The 15,128-nt window shown below is 49.0% G+C and overlaps 1 long non-coding RNA gene across 1 annotated transcript; it reads left to right on the top strand.

Annotated features, from left to right (window-relative positions):
• Positions 1-2,430: 2,430 nt before the first annotated feature.
• Positions 2,431-7,002, top strand: LOC144382171 (uncharacterized). Its single transcript, XR_013448612.1, has 3 exons — positions 2,431-2,758; positions 3,176-3,295; positions 3,926-7,002. It is a non-coding gene; the product is annotated as an uncharacterized LOC144382171 (long non-coding RNA).
• The last annotated feature ends 8,126 nt before the right edge of the window (positions 7,003-15,128 follow it).

Here is a 15,128-nt window from a genome sequence, read left to right as displayed (position 1 = left end):
TAGTGGCCCCATTTTGTAATCATTTATCAAGTGCTTACTTGCTGTGGGGCACAGGAGCACAAAGAGGGACGACAGTGATGAACGCCCCTCTGTTGGGGCGCCTGGGTGGTGAAGTTGGTTAAGCACCCAACTCTTGGTTTCGGCTCAGGTCGTGATCTTGGGGTTGTGGGATCAAGCCCCGCATTGGGCTCTGTGCTCAGTGTGGAGTCTGCTTGAGATTCTCTCTCCCTCTGCCCCTCCCCCTGCTCTCTCTCCAAAATAAATAAATAAATCTTAAAAAAATAAAAGCCCCTCTATTTTGCATATGGCGTGGCAGGCTTCATTCTAGCACTTTGCATACATCAACCTACTTAAATCCATCTAAACACACAGAGATTGACGACATTGGTAGTCGATCCTGGTGTCCCTAGAAAAGAAATGGATGGAGGGTCTACTGAATTCTTAATTGGTCTATGGAAGTGGAAGAATTCTCCATCAAGTAAAGAGGGACTAACTCAAGTGACCAAAACAAAGTCAATGCCCTCAATCAGTTCTTGGACTTGAACCAGTTTATGCACCCAGACACCTTGAATAAAGGGGAGCTGGTTCCCCTTGAGGGGGGACCCCACTGCAGTGCCAAAAAGTTACCCTCTTCACCCCTGTGTTTACAGCAGCATTATCTACGATAGCCAAACTATGGAAGCAGCCCAAGTGTCCATCGACTGATGAGTGGATAAAGAAGATGTGGTCTATATGTACAATGGAATATTAGCCGTCAAAAGAATGAAATCTTGCCATTTGCAATTACATGGATGGAGCTAGAGAGTATCATGCTAAGTGAAATAGTCAGAGAAAGACAGATACCATATGATTTCACTCATATGTGGAATTTAAGAAACAAAGCAAATGAACAAAGAAAAAAAGACACAAACTGAAAAACAGACTCTTAACTATAGAGAACAAACTGCTGGTCACCAGAGGGGAGGTGGGTGGGGGGTGGGGGAAATAGGTGAAGGGGATTAAGAGCACACTTATCATGATGAGCACTGGGTGATGTATGGAGGTATTGAATCACTATATTGTACACCGGAAACTAATATAACACTGTATGTTAACTCTACTAGAATTAAAATTAAAAAAAAAAAAAAAACTAACAGAAAAGATCAATGTTAAAAAAAAATAAAGCAGTGTGAGCCATTTAAAATTGAGCTTGCCATTTCTCTGGCAGGAAAAGAAATTTAGCCAATCTAGTACTGAAAAGAAAAATGGGCGCTGCACACATATATCAAGTGGAAAGTAAAAAAGAAATAAAGTAACTGAGCCTGAGAATTTCAAATGGAGCTCAGTGAGAAAAGAGTGATAGATTAAAAAAAAAGAAGAAGAAGAAGAAGTTACAGTCTACAGCTTTCTCCCAGCCTCCCCCAAGGGCACATCCAGCCCTTTCCTAGGGTGACTGCGCCTTAGGGAAAGGAGATAATCAGACTTTTCTGGCTCTAAACTGACGTGAACTCCAGGAGACCCAGCACATCACGGTGGTCCACCAGTCAGAGCAAGGGCTTTTGGGATGATCAGATGATCCATGGAGTGTCAGCTTAGGTCTTTCTCACACTTGGCCAGATGGGTCCCCAAACCCATCCCATGGTTATTTCCCCAGTTCTAGATTGTGTGATTGGAATAGACATCCTCAGCAACTGGCAGAGACCCCGTAATGCCAATGCTGTTACAGTCCCCATCTTACCGAGGGGAATTCGGAAGCAGGGAAGATTCCTTCATTCACCCAAGGTCACGCAGCTGGAGACTGGGATTCAGACCATGGCAGTCGGGCTCCAAATCCACGTCCTCAACATTCTACTGCCCCTAAGTGCTTGCAGCTTCATAGGGGAGAGAAACAAGTACACGGATAATTGATGCGCTTTGTAGAGTTGTAGCCGTAGAGATGAGCATACGGGTTATGAGGGTCTGGGGGCACAGTGGGGTCAGCGAAGTGTTCCCAGCAGAGGTGGTGTCTAAACACAGTTTTGAAGGATGAGTCAGACGTAGTGAGGCTAAGGAGAGTGGGGGGCAAAGACGCTCCAGATGGGCAGAGGGGCCCTGCCGAGGAGGGGGCGGTCACACGGGGAGGTGGTGCAGAGCGCTCAGGCTGTGGGAGCTTGGGTGTGAGAGCTCATGGAACCTGGGACATGAAGGTAGGTGCCAGGGTCCCCGAGAGGGCTGCCGTGGGTGGGGTCCTGCTCCTGCCTCCTGGGGCCCGGCCCAGCCCAGCCTGCCTTTCTTGCCACTATAGCTTGTGACATTCCAGAGCATCCCCAACATGTGGTTTCTGTACACAAGTCCTTGTGGTTAGTGTTTAGCAATGCACTTTCATCTCAGAGTAAACACTTCTTTAGTTTTGTTTTTGCTTCCTCTTTATTTATCGCCCTGGGCATCTTCTTGACTCCCACCCGAGGCCCTACAAGGAAGACAAAAGCTCTTCAGGAAGCCTTGGAGGGCTGGTGGCCCTTTGTGAATGACTCTCATCCTGGGCACATGGACTGAAGTCCTTGGAGACAACACTTCTCTGGTCCTTTACAAACCAGCAACAGCCTGGGAAGTGAGGAAACTCACTGCCCTGGGCCCTGGCCGTGGTTTAGGGGGAGAAGAAAGGGGTGGATGTGTGCAGGGTGCCTACTGGGAGGGCCAGCCCTGTGCACTTCCGTTCCTTCTCTTAATCCTCACTTCCACCAGTGAGATAGGGGCTAGTTCACCCATTTCTCGGGTGAGGAAAGTCTGGCACAGAGAGGTAAGTGAGCTGGCCCAAAGTTGCAGAGCAGCACAAGGAGGGGCGGAGCTGAGGGCTCGCACTGGGTGGCTGTGACACCCGTCTTTCCCACGATCCCACTCCGTGGCTTGAAGTGTGGACAGTTTGGTGTCTTTAGGTTGGTGGAACTTAGGGAAAGTAACCGTGAGGCTAAAGAAGGAAGACTCGGGGCGCCTGCGTGGCTCAGTTGTTAAGCGTCTGCCTTCGGCTCAGGTCGTGATCCCGGGGTCCTGGGATCGAGCCCCACGTTGGGCTCTCTGCTCAGCGGGAAGCCTGCTTCTCCTTCTCTCTGCTTGCCGCTCTGCCTACTTGTGCGCTCTATCTCTGTCAAATAAATAAATAAAAATCTTAAAAAAGAAAAGAAGAAGAAAGACTCATTATTTTCCTTTTGGGATCCAGGGACTGGCGTGAAAATAATGCTGGCCAACAGCGCTGAGTGCTTATCTGGTTCCAGGCACTGTTCTGAGCACTTCGCTGGTACCCAGGCATCGAAACCTCACCATACTTCTACTGACCTAGGTAATATTCTCATTTCACAAGTAAGAAAAATTGCACAGGAAGGGAAAGAAACTTGCCCAAGGTCACACGGCTCATGAGTGGCAGAGCTAGGATTTGAAATGAAGCTGTCCCTTAAAAAAAGAAAAAAAAAGACCACTTTTTAAAAAAGATTTTATTTATTTATTTGAGAGAGAGAGAAAAAGAGCAAGTGCACCTGAGCAGGGGGAGGGGCAGAGGGAGAGGGAGAAGGAGAGAAGCAGACTCCCTGCTGAGCATGGAAGCTGAATGCGGGGCTCGATCTCACGACCCTGAGATCATGACCTGAGCCGAAATCCTGAGTCGGACGCTCAACCGACTGAGCCACCCAGGCGCCCCTAGAGCACTCTTTTTAATTAATTAATTAATTAATTTTTAATTGTGGTGAAACACACATCACATCAACTGTCCCATCTTAACCGTCTTCCAGTGAATAGTCCAGGGGCACTAAGAACATTCACACTCTTGTGCAGTCATCACTGCTGTCCACCACCGGAGCTTTTTTCCACTTGCAAAACAAACTCTGTCCCCATTGAACAGCGACTCCCCATCCGCCCTTCCCTGCAGCCCCTGGCAGGGGGCATTTTTTGTTTTTTGTTTTTTGTTTTCAAGTAGGCGTCACACCCAGCATGGAGCCCAACGCGGGGCTCGAACCCACAACCCTGAGCTCCAGACCTGAGCTGAGATCAAGCGTCGGATGCCTCCCCGAGGGAGCCACCCAGGCGCCCCATGTGGCATTTTATTCTCTGCCTCTATGAAGCTGACTCCTCTAGGTACCCCACGGAAGCGGAATCCTAAGGTATTTGTCCTTTTGTGACCGGCTCATTTCACCAAGTAGAACGTCTTCCAGGTTCATCCACGCTGGAGCCTGGTCAGAGCTGTCTTCGTCTTTAAGGCTGAGTGCGATTCCACTGTGCGTGTGTACCACACCTGGTTTCTCACTCACTGCTCACGGGCACTGGGGTCCTTCCGCCTCCTGGCTAATGGGAACAAGACCGCTATAAACAGGGATGTGCAACTTTCTCTCCGAGACCCTGCTTTCAGTTCCGCGGGGCGCCCAGAAGTCCAGAGAACACGCTTCACCACGTTTCCTGCCTCTTAGCAGAAACCCCACCGGCTTCTCCGGCTGTTCTGTGAGGCCTCCTTGCAGGGGGGACTCGCGTCTGGGGCCATTCCAGGGAAGTCTGTGTGAGCAGAGAAGGGGCTCCTGTCCTTCCCACGTGCCCCCCACAGACATGGGTTTCTTTTCAGCCATTCTCCTCAGCTTGAGAAGCTCCTGCCTGCCTGGATGTGGCATAACATGCGGTGAAGGGACCTTCCAGCCACCACCTGCTCAGGAGCCAGGCTCTCTGGGCCCAAATGGGACCTTGACACTCTCCGGCCTTGTGGCCTTGGTGAAGTTCCTGAGCCACCCTGTGCCTTATTAGATCACTGTAACATGGGGTCGTCATCCCCAGCATCCCCTCTCAGTATCTTGCCTATGGAATGCGTGAGCAAACCCCAGAAAGGCTCAGAACAGCGCCGGGCCCATGGCAGGCACTCAGCACACGTCCCCTCTAGGTCCAGACAGTGCAGAACCCACGAGAAGCAGCCCACGGGAGCTCTGAGCACTCTGGCTGACCGTTGAAACACCGGGGCTAAGTCTCAGCTCTGTCACTTCTGGTGTGACCTTGGGCAAGTGGCCTTCTCTCTCTGAGCTTAGCTTTCTTCATCATTCAGAGATGGTTAGGCCTCCCATGCCTAACTCCCAGGGAGGAGATCCAGTGAGACCCGAATATCTGTGAAGCCCATCTAGAACCTGTCTTGGGCCCCACTTGCTCTGCCTGTGTGTGGGTCCTGTGTCCCCGGCTGATGAGGGGCAGGATCAGCATCTCACACCTGACCCTCAATAGATGTCCCTCAGTAGACACACATCATCCAATCAGTGGTGCTCCTGGACCCCAGTGCTCTGTCCCCCAGCCGTTTGCAGGGCAGATGCCAACCTCAGGGAACCGAGAGAGAATTTATTGGCTCCCACAGGGAAAAGTCCGGGCAGAGCTGGATGCAGGTATGGGATGCTGCGATCGGGTCCCTCTCTCCGTCCCTTAGCCCTGCTTTCCAGCAGTTAGGGCTTATTTTCAGGTGGGCTCTCCCTACGTGATGGCAGACAGCCACCAGCTATCCAGTATCACATCAAACCAGTTAGCAACCTCAGTGGAAAGAGAGCTGCTTTCTCTAAATAGTTGCAGCAAACATCCTGGGGCTGCCTCCCCCCTCCCAGACTTGATCTCAAAACCTCCTCAGAACATATCCTGGGCTTCTGACTGGTCAGGTCTGAGTCATGGACCCACTCCAGATTTGGGAAATGGGTCAGCCCCACTTCCACCATGGGGACCCAGAGAGGGTGACTGGTGGCTCCCCAAAGGAGAATTTAGGTGCTGTTATCAGAAGCCGGGGCAGGAAGAGACAGGTGTTAAGGGCCCTGGACAGGAAGCCTAGACTCTGGTCCAAGCTCTGTCATTCCCTCCCTGCGTGGCCCTGAGAAAGTCACTGTCCTTTTCTGGGCCTGTTTCCTCATCTGTAAAAGAGGGAGAGCCTCCATCAGTGGGTCACAAACCTGGCTGCTGCTAGCATTAACTGGTAAGCTCCTAAAAATGTAGATTCCCTGGCACCATCTTAGACTGTTCTGACTCAGGAGTTCTGGGGGAGGACCAAGGACTCTGCGTTTTTGACAACAACCCAAAGATTCTGATGTGTTTCGACCTTCAGAAGACACTGGATGGGATGACTGCCGAGGTCCCTCCCATTCTAATGTCCTCTGGTTCTAAAGTGAATTAATGTGGGTCAAAGGCTGAGCAGAAAGATGGTGGCCGACCCAGCAAAGCTCACCAAATATTCCAGTACCTCCCCAGCACTGGCCCACACCCTTCCACTTGGCTGGGCCCACTATGGTTCTGGCCAATGAGATGTGAGTGAAAAGGACACATGTCCCTCCCAGGAGGAGGCAGGTGAAAGTTCATGTCCCCTCCGCCTCCGACTTGATGAATAATTCGTGAACAGAACCTGAACTTTGGGGTCACTGCCACACACAGTAAAGATGTGACAGTGGACACAGGAGAGCAAGTGGGCTGGGGCCTTGATGTTCTTCCTTCCTGCCTTTTTCCAGCTGAATGGGGACCTCCAGGGCAGAGTAGTGGTAGTCAATTCACACCGTGGCCTCCAGAGGAGGAAGAACAGGAAGGCCATCCAAAGGCCAGAGGCATCCCAGGACAGTTGGAGAAGTGTGGGCGTGGATTGGCTGGACATTCCATGGCTCGTGGATACCCATGTAAGGCACTAGGGTTGGGGGAACGCTAATACTCCATAATGAGGTATTATTCATCCTTATCGGGGTTGGAGGGCAAGCCCAGCGGGGAGGAATGACTCACCCTGAGTCCTGAATACCTCTGATGCTCAGGGAAATCCAGTCCAAAGTCTTCCTCATCCAGGTCATCTCCTTCCATAGAACATGACTTCAGAGTGGCTTTGAGAATGTTGACACCAATGGATGGTCACTCCTTTCAGAGGTGACCCCTTGTTAGGGTTTGGAAATTTTCCCATGGATCTTAGAAAAAAATCACGACTCTGCCTTTCCATGGTAAACTGTAGCATTTGTGGACACAAGGTTATTCTTTGCATTTGGGTTTCTTCTTACCCCAGACAAGGCCTCTACTCATGAGATTAAAAATCAGTTTTAAATTTTAATTATGTTTTGATTTTTATTACTTATTGTATTTATATAATTAATTGTATTTCCACTTTTAATTTAAATTTTATGTATTTAAAAAAAAAATAATACATTCTCAGGGTGCCTGGGTGACTCAGTCGGTTAGGCGTCTGCCTTCAGCTCAGGTCATGATCCCAGGGTCCTGGGATTGAGTCCCGCATCGGGCTCCCTGCTTAGCGGGGAGTCTGCTTCTCCCTCTGTCCCTCCCACCCCCCCATAAAAATAAATAGATAAAATCTTTAAAAAAGTAATACATTACCATAATACAAGTCAAACGATACAGGAGGATTACAGTGAGAAGCAAGTCTTGTTCTCATCCTTATCTCCCAGTCCCTCAGTTCTGGAAATAGAATCCAGGGACATTTAAAGAGAAACTTACTGGGGGGGTACCTGGGTGGCTCAGTCGGTGAAGCATCTGACTCTTGATTTTGGCTCAGGTCATGATCTCAGGATTGTGAGATCGAGCCCCCTGTCGGGCTCTTTGCTGGGCATAGAGCCTGCTTACAGTTATCTCTCCCTCTCCCCCTTCCCTCCTCTAAAAAAAAAGAAAGAAAAACTTACTGGTAATAATAGGTACTGTTTATTAAAATTTGTTGTGCATTGGGCATATAGCGGGCACTCTCCACACACCATTTTCCCAATGTCCACAATGACTCTATAAACTTGGTGTATTACAGGAGAGGAAACTGACCCTTGGTCAGATAAAATAACATGTTCAAGGTCACCCAGAATAAAAGGCAGAGCCAGGGCCAACATCATGCTTTTTTCCAGTGTGCTGGCTGCCTTGCAAGATCACTATTAACATTGGTATAATGTTTTCCTATTTATAAACTGTGTCATAAGACATTTAAGGCTCATGGCTATTCTGTGGGGCAGGCAGGAAAGACATTATTGTTGTATACGGCAGGCAAACAATGAAACTGAGGTTCCAGGAGGAACTATTCTAGGTTCCTATTCTAGGAACACGTGGCTTGGCCCTGTGCCAAGTGCCTTATACACCTGAATTCATTTAATCCTAATGACAGCGGTTGGAATTTTTTACTTTAGAGTTGAAGAAAACAAGAGTCAGAGAGGTAAAATGACCTGCCTAAGGTCACACTGCAAATAAATGGGAAAACCAGGAATGGATCACCTGGTCTGTCTAACCTCAAAGTGATACTCTTCTAATTGTTAAGCACTAGGGCTTGCAGAGATCAAAATCTGCGTTTTCATTCGACTAGCCCATCGATCCTAACATTGGAGCTAGGAGGGTAGTGTTATTACTCCCCCATTTTCCAGGTGAGGAAGCTGAGGCCTTAGCAAGATGGCAGGGGTTGCCCAAAGGCACACAGCTAACCCGTGGCAGAGGCAGGATTTGAGCCTGCTTCCGATTCTCTCTGGGGCTTTTCCCCCACGCCCAGTAGCCAGACCTTGGACCTGCTTCCAATGAAGCCACGTCGCGCTCTCACATCATCTGGGCGACGTCTGCCAGTAGTGATTTCACCAAAGATTATGTGAGCACCTGGCAGGAAGGACGCGGAGGGAGGGAGAGGGTCAGCCCCGAGTCCAGACAAAATGACCTCTAGCTGTCCTTCAAGCCTCAATGTCAGTCCCCTTTACGTCCCTGCCCCCAGTTCTCCAGTTCCCACGGTTTCCAAGTTCTTCTTGCCCCTGGCAGAAACTTTCCAGACTTCTCAGCGCCCAAGCAGTAAAGGGGAACCCCGCTAGCCTGTTGTTCCTCGCCACCATTGGGAGTGGAATTAGATTCAGATTTGCATAACGTGCTCGATTGGCTCCTGCGACCGGAGTGGGCGGGCTCAATTAAATCTACCTGTCGGAGTGGGGACCGCGCCAGGCTTCTGGGCGGACGTGGAAGGGCCACCTGGCAGCAGGGAATGAGGCCCTGCGTCCTGTTGGTGGGTCAGAGGCATGGACCGCCTACACTCCGCACAGCCGCTTCGCAAGTGCGGCCTCCTGTGAACGCGCACCTGCTAGATAGAGAGTCGCAAAACACAGGAACTTCGGTTACTTCTGCGGGACTTCCTTGGGGAGGAGATGAGGCAAGGAAGGGCAGGAGTGGGAGGGAGCTTTTCAACGTAAAGCCTTTTATGCCCAAACTGTGAACCGTGGGAGTTTATTAAAGCATAACTTTAAAAATATATATATTATTTTGGGGGGCACCTGGCTGGCTCAGGGGGTAGAGCATGTGACTCTTGATTACTGGTAGTAGTTCGAGCCCCACATTGGGGATAGAGATTACATTTAAAAAATAATTTTTTGGGGGGCGCCTGGGTGGCTCAGTCGGTTGGGCATCTGTCTTCGGCTCAGGTCATGATCCCAGAGTCCTGGGAGCGAGCCCCACATCGGGCTTCCTGCTCAGCGGGAAGCCTACTTCTCCCTCTCCCACTGCCTGCCTGTCTCCTACTTGTGCTCTCTCTCTCCCTCTGTCAAATAAATAAATAAAAATCTTTAAAGATTTTGTTTATTTGACAGAGAGACTCACCAAGAGAGGGAACACAAGCAGAGGGAGTGGGAGAGGGAGAAGCAGGCTCCTGGCCGAGCAGGGAGCCCGATGTGGGGCTCGATCCCAGGACCCTGGGATCATGACCTGAGCCAAAGGCAGATGCCTAATGACTGAGCCACCCAGGCACCCCTAAAAAATAATTTAAAAAAATTAAAAGTATTTAAAAAATAAAATTAAAAAGATGTATTATTTTAAATTTTATATTTAACTTAAAATTTTACATATGTATTTAAATTTTATGTTTTCAGAGCTTCTCGTGGTGTGTACATTTATGTGTTCCACATGTGTGTGCAGACATAGATGTATTAGAATATTAGATACAGATAGATGGATAGATCTTCTTCTTCTTCGTCATCGTCGTTGTCATCATCTTTTTTTAAAGTAGGCTCCACGCCCAGCCTGGAGCACAACATGGGGCTTGACCTCATGACCCTGAGATCAAGACCTGAGCTGAGATCAAGAGTCACATGCTTGGGGCGCCTGGGGGGCTCAGTCGTTAAGCATCTGCCTTCAGCTCAGGTCGTGATCCCAGGTCCTGGGATCGAGCCCCGCTTTGGGCACCCCGCTCTGCGGGAAGCCTGCTTCTCCCTCTCCCACTCCCCCTGCTTGTGTTCCCTCTCTCGCTGTGTCTCTCTCTGTCAAATAAATAAATAAAATCTTAAACAAAAAGAAAGAAAGAAAGAAACCTTAAAAAAAAAAAAAAGTCACATGCTTAACCAACTGAGCCCCCCAGGTGCCCCTGGAGGGATCTTCTTAGGACACTGTCAGATAACTTTTTAGCCTGGCATTCAAAGCCCTCTACAACCTGCCCTAGCCTCCTCCCAGCTGCCCTTCAACCCTGAACCCAAAGCTACAGTCCCACAGATTGGTCTCTGTGCCCACCCACCTTTCTGTCCCAGCTTTGCCCCGACCTTGTCCTTGCCTTTGCCTCAACACAGACACTCTCTCCTTACAGCTCCATCTTTGAAGTTCTACCCAGCCTCTGGGATCAGTCAGCCTCCTCCCAGATCCACAGTTAAGAGTTGATCTCTGCCTCCTCTGTGCTTCCAGGCACTTGGTTTATACTTGTCTGAGTGCACTCATCAAAATGTCCACCCACACATCTCCCCACGGTCCTCATTGTTTCATCAGCCCACCTCCCCAGCCTTGGCCCAGTGTCACTTATTGATTCAACAAACATTTATTGAGTACCTGCTGGGGGCCAGCTGCTATTGTAGGTATTGGGGATAGACAAGGGAACCAACTTACAAGTTCCTGTTCTCCTGGACTTCACGTTTTAGTGAAGACGAAGAGCTAATGGATAAACCAACGGAGTGTACAATTTGTTGGGTGGTGACAAACCCTTGGAAACAACTAAAGCAGGGAAAAGGGGCTACCCTAGACAGGGATATTGATTCTCGTTTGGTTTAGGTGTTTAGGGATGGTTGTGTGGAGGTGACATTTTAGGAGCAATCTGAATGAAGTGAGGAAGACACCGTGCAGTATTTGGAGAGTTCCAGGATAAGGAAGGGAAAGGCAGAATAGTCATGTGTCCAGTCAGTGCCCAGCAAATGGACGTTCAATTAAATTGGACAAGGGAGGAGCACCTGGCTGGCTCAGTTGGTGGAGCATGTGACTCTTGATTTGGGGGTTGTGGGTTCGAGCCCCATATTGGGTATAGAGATTACTTAAAAATAATTTAAAAAATAAATAAATAAAATAAATTGGACAATGGAGAGGGGAGAGAAGATGGTCACTGGTCCAGGAGACTGTGTAGACAGCTTCTTCTATTCTCCAGGAGTGGTGACCCTGGCCTCTACCCAAATGACAGCTGTAACCAGTAGCATGACCTTTGGAAGCCATATCCAGCAAGTTTGGTTTCTCTAGAGAGCCAGCATGGAATTGTGGGAAGGAGAACCTGGCTCGGGGTTCAACCCCGGTTTGGGCCTTTATCTGTGTGAAAGATCCTGTGTTAAATTTTTCACATACCTTATCTCCCTTAATACTCAGAACAACATTTTGAGGTATGCGTGGTGGCTTACAGAGGTTCAATAACTTACCAAAGCTACACTGCCAGTAAAATTCCATTAATGTGCCATGAAGTCCATGTCATGACCAGCATTTTAAACAATGAAATAGATTAGAAGATATCAGAGTATTTGGGGGAAACCTATTTCATTTATGTGAGTGTATTTATATTAGAAGATATATTCCTCCAATATATAGTGGTTTGAAGGTAAAGAAACAAAAACTCTAAGAACACTGTTTTGGACACTGCCACGGATAAAGCACCTGCGCGTACTGCTGTGCCATGAGGGCTGTTACTGGAACGTAACTCACCAGAGGGCAGACCTGAAATTGCTCAGTGACCCTGATTCATCAGACCTCTGTGCTGGACTGATGCTATGAACAGGACTACTGGATTAGTACTTCTCCTCCTCCTCCTCCTCCTCTTCCTCTTTCTTCTCCTCTTCCTTCTTCTCCTTCTTCTCTGGTCCTAGAAGACCACATCTAGCCCTGATCTCTCTGCTACATGGCTCATAGGCCAGCTTCCAACCAACTGTCTCCAACTCTAGGCTAAAAGACAGTAAAAGTGAAAACTTTTGTCCAAACAAAATTCTGCACATGGATGTTCACAGCAGCTTTATTCCTAATTGCCAAAACTTGGAAGCAACCAAGATGTCCTTTGATAGGTGAATATCCAGATAATGGTCTGTTATTTAGCACTAAAAAGAAATGTGCTATCAAGCCATGAAAAGACATGGAGGGGGGCGCCTGGGTGGCTCAGTCGTTAAGCGTCTGCCTTCAGCTCAGGTCATGATCCCAGGGTCCTGGGATCGAGCCCCGCATCGGGCTCCCCGCTCTGCAGGAAGCCTGCTTCTCCCTCTCCCACTCCCCCTGCTTGTATTCCCTCTCTCGCTGTGTCTCTTTCTGTCAAATAAATAAAATCTTTAAAAAAAAAAAAAAAAAAAAAAGACATGGAGGAACTTTAAATGCATTTTACTAAGTGAAAGAAGCCAATCTAAAGAGGCCACATATACACTGTATGATTCCTACTATATGACAACTGCAAAAGGCAAAAGTATTGTAAAATACTTTCATACAGTAAAAAAAAAAAATCAGTGGTTGCAGGGGTAGGGGTTGGGGTGGAATAGGCAGAGCACACAGGATTTTTAAGGCCATGAAAAGACTCTGTATGATACTACAATGATGGATTCATGTTATTATACATTTGTCCAAACCCACAGAATGTACAACCCCGAGAGTGAACCATAATGTAAACCATGGACTCTGGGTGATGATGATGTGTCAGTGTAGGTTCATCACTTGTAACAAATGTCCCACTAATAAGGGTTCTTGTCACCAGTTCCAGTATGTGTGTGTGTGGGGGGGTCCCCACACCAAAAAGCAATGCTCCAGATACCAGCTGAGTGCCGGACGATTCAACTCAATTCTGCCGCTTCTACCAAGACAGGCTCAGATCCCACAGGTGAAGAAGGGCTCAGTCCTTCAAGACTGCCCCCCCCCCCGCCCCTTCAGAGGCCAGTCACAAGTCCAGGTTGTCGCCTGTGCCTCTGACCCACCAGATATAGATCAGAGGTTCCAAAGACACCCCGCTCCCTGCCATCTTGGGTTCCATTAATTTGCTAAAGCTCATAGAACTCAGGAAACCTGTTTATTCACTAGATCACTGTTTGTTTTTTTTTAAGATTTTATTCATTTATTAGACAGAGAGAGAGAGAGAACGCACGCACAAGCAGGGGGTGCGGCAGGCAGAGGCAGAGGAAGAAGCAGGCTCCCTGCAGAGCGGGGAGCCCGATGCAGGACTCGATCCCAGAACCCCGGGACCATGACCGAGCCGAAGACAGCCGCTTAACCAACTGAGCCACCCACGCGCCCGAGATCACTGTTTTTTTTTTAAAAGGCTATAATTCAAGGACAGCCAGAGGGAAGAGAGGCATAGGGCAAGGTGTGGGGAGAGGGTGCGGAGCATCCTTATCACTCTTGGAATCTCTGTGTTCACCAACCGGAAGTTCTTTGAACCTCATCCTCTTGGTTTTTTACCGAGGCTTCATTACAAAGGCACGACTGATTAAATCATTAGCCATCAGCCCCTGATTCAACCTCCGGCGACCCTCCCCTCCCCGGAGGCCAGGGCGGGTGGGACTGAAAGTTCCAACCCTCTCTGCACTGGGTTGGCTCCACTGGTCACCAGCCCCCATCCCCAGGTGCTTTCCAAAAGTCACCTCATTAACATAACAAAAGACACTTTTGTGGCTGTCTACACTTAGGAAATTCCAAGGGTTTTAGGAGCTGGGAGCCTGGAACCTTGACCAAGAGCAAATATGAGAAATACATTGTGTTCTCTGAATGACCAACTATATATGTTTTTTATAAATAACATCACTACCATGCTGGGTGGGAGATGTTAACGATGCGGAGACTATGCACAGGTAGGGGATATATGGGAAATCTCCAATTTTTCTGTGAACCTAAAACTGCTCTAAAAAATGAAGTCTTTTGGGGCACCTGGGTGGCTCAGTTGGTTAAGCAACTGCCTTCGGCTCAGGTCATGATCCCAGGGTTCTGGGATCGAGCCCCGCATGGGGTTCCAGCCCCGCATGGGGTTCCAGCCCCGCATCGGGCTCCAGCCCCGCATCGGGCTCCAGCCCCGCATCGGGCTCCAGCCCCGTAGCGGGCTCCCTGCTCAGCGGGGAGTCTGCTTCTGCCTCAAAATAAATAAATTTTTAAAAATAAAAATTAAAGGGGCGCCTAGGTGGCTCAGTTGTTAAGCGTCTGCCTTCAGCTCAGGTCATGATCCCGGGGTCCTGGGATTGAGCCCCACATCGGGCTCCCTGCTCAGTGGGAAGCCTGCTTCTCCCTCTCCCACTCCCCCTGCTTGTGTTCCTGCTCTCGCTCTCTCTCTCTCTGTCAAATAAATAAATAAAAATCTTTTAAAAAAATACATAAAAATTAAAATTAAAAATAAAGTCTTTTATTTTTTATTATTATTTTTTAAGTTTATTTATTTATTTTTATTTATTATTCAATGCAGTTGAAGTGTTGCTCAGAAAGGGGCCCTGGAGCCAGAGGTCCCGGCTTGAAGCCTGGCTCCACCCCTTATTAATCCTGTGGTGTTGGGCAAGTCACTCAACCTCTCTGTGCTTCCATGGCCTCATTTGTACCACTTGTAATTGAAAGAGACCTACCTCCTAGGGCCGCTGTGAGCATTTCGGGAGTGAATGTGTAGGACTGTTCTCAGCATACACATCGTGGCCCATCCCGTGGGCCAGCCACGGAGAGAGGGGCTGTAGGTAAGCAGAGGAGGAATCCCCAGCCCCCTGCAGACCAGCTAAATGGGACATAGGCATTTACCAGAGGGCTGTCCTCCGCACTCACGCTTCTGCAGCCTTCTGCTGCGGGAGCCCTTTGCCCTGTTTACAAGGAGGCCCCCAGCTGTGAGCCCGCACCTCACCTTGGCCGCTATCTCCCGATCTTTGTGGTTTTGTCCCCATTCCCTTGGGTTAAAGGACTACAAGGTGGACAAGGTTCTGGTGGGCCAGACAGCGCTTCTGCAGTCACTCCTGTCT

The sequence above is a fragment of the Halichoerus grypus genome, chromosome 6 (genome assembly GCF_964656455.1).
Source record: "Halichoerus grypus chromosome 6, mHalGry1.hap1.1, whole genome shotgun sequence".
Lineage (NCBI taxonomy): Eukaryota > Metazoa > Chordata > Mammalia > Carnivora > Phocidae > Halichoerus > Halichoerus grypus.
Note: the sequence above shows the minus strand (reverse complement) of the source record. Positions and strands in the feature narration are given on the sequence as shown.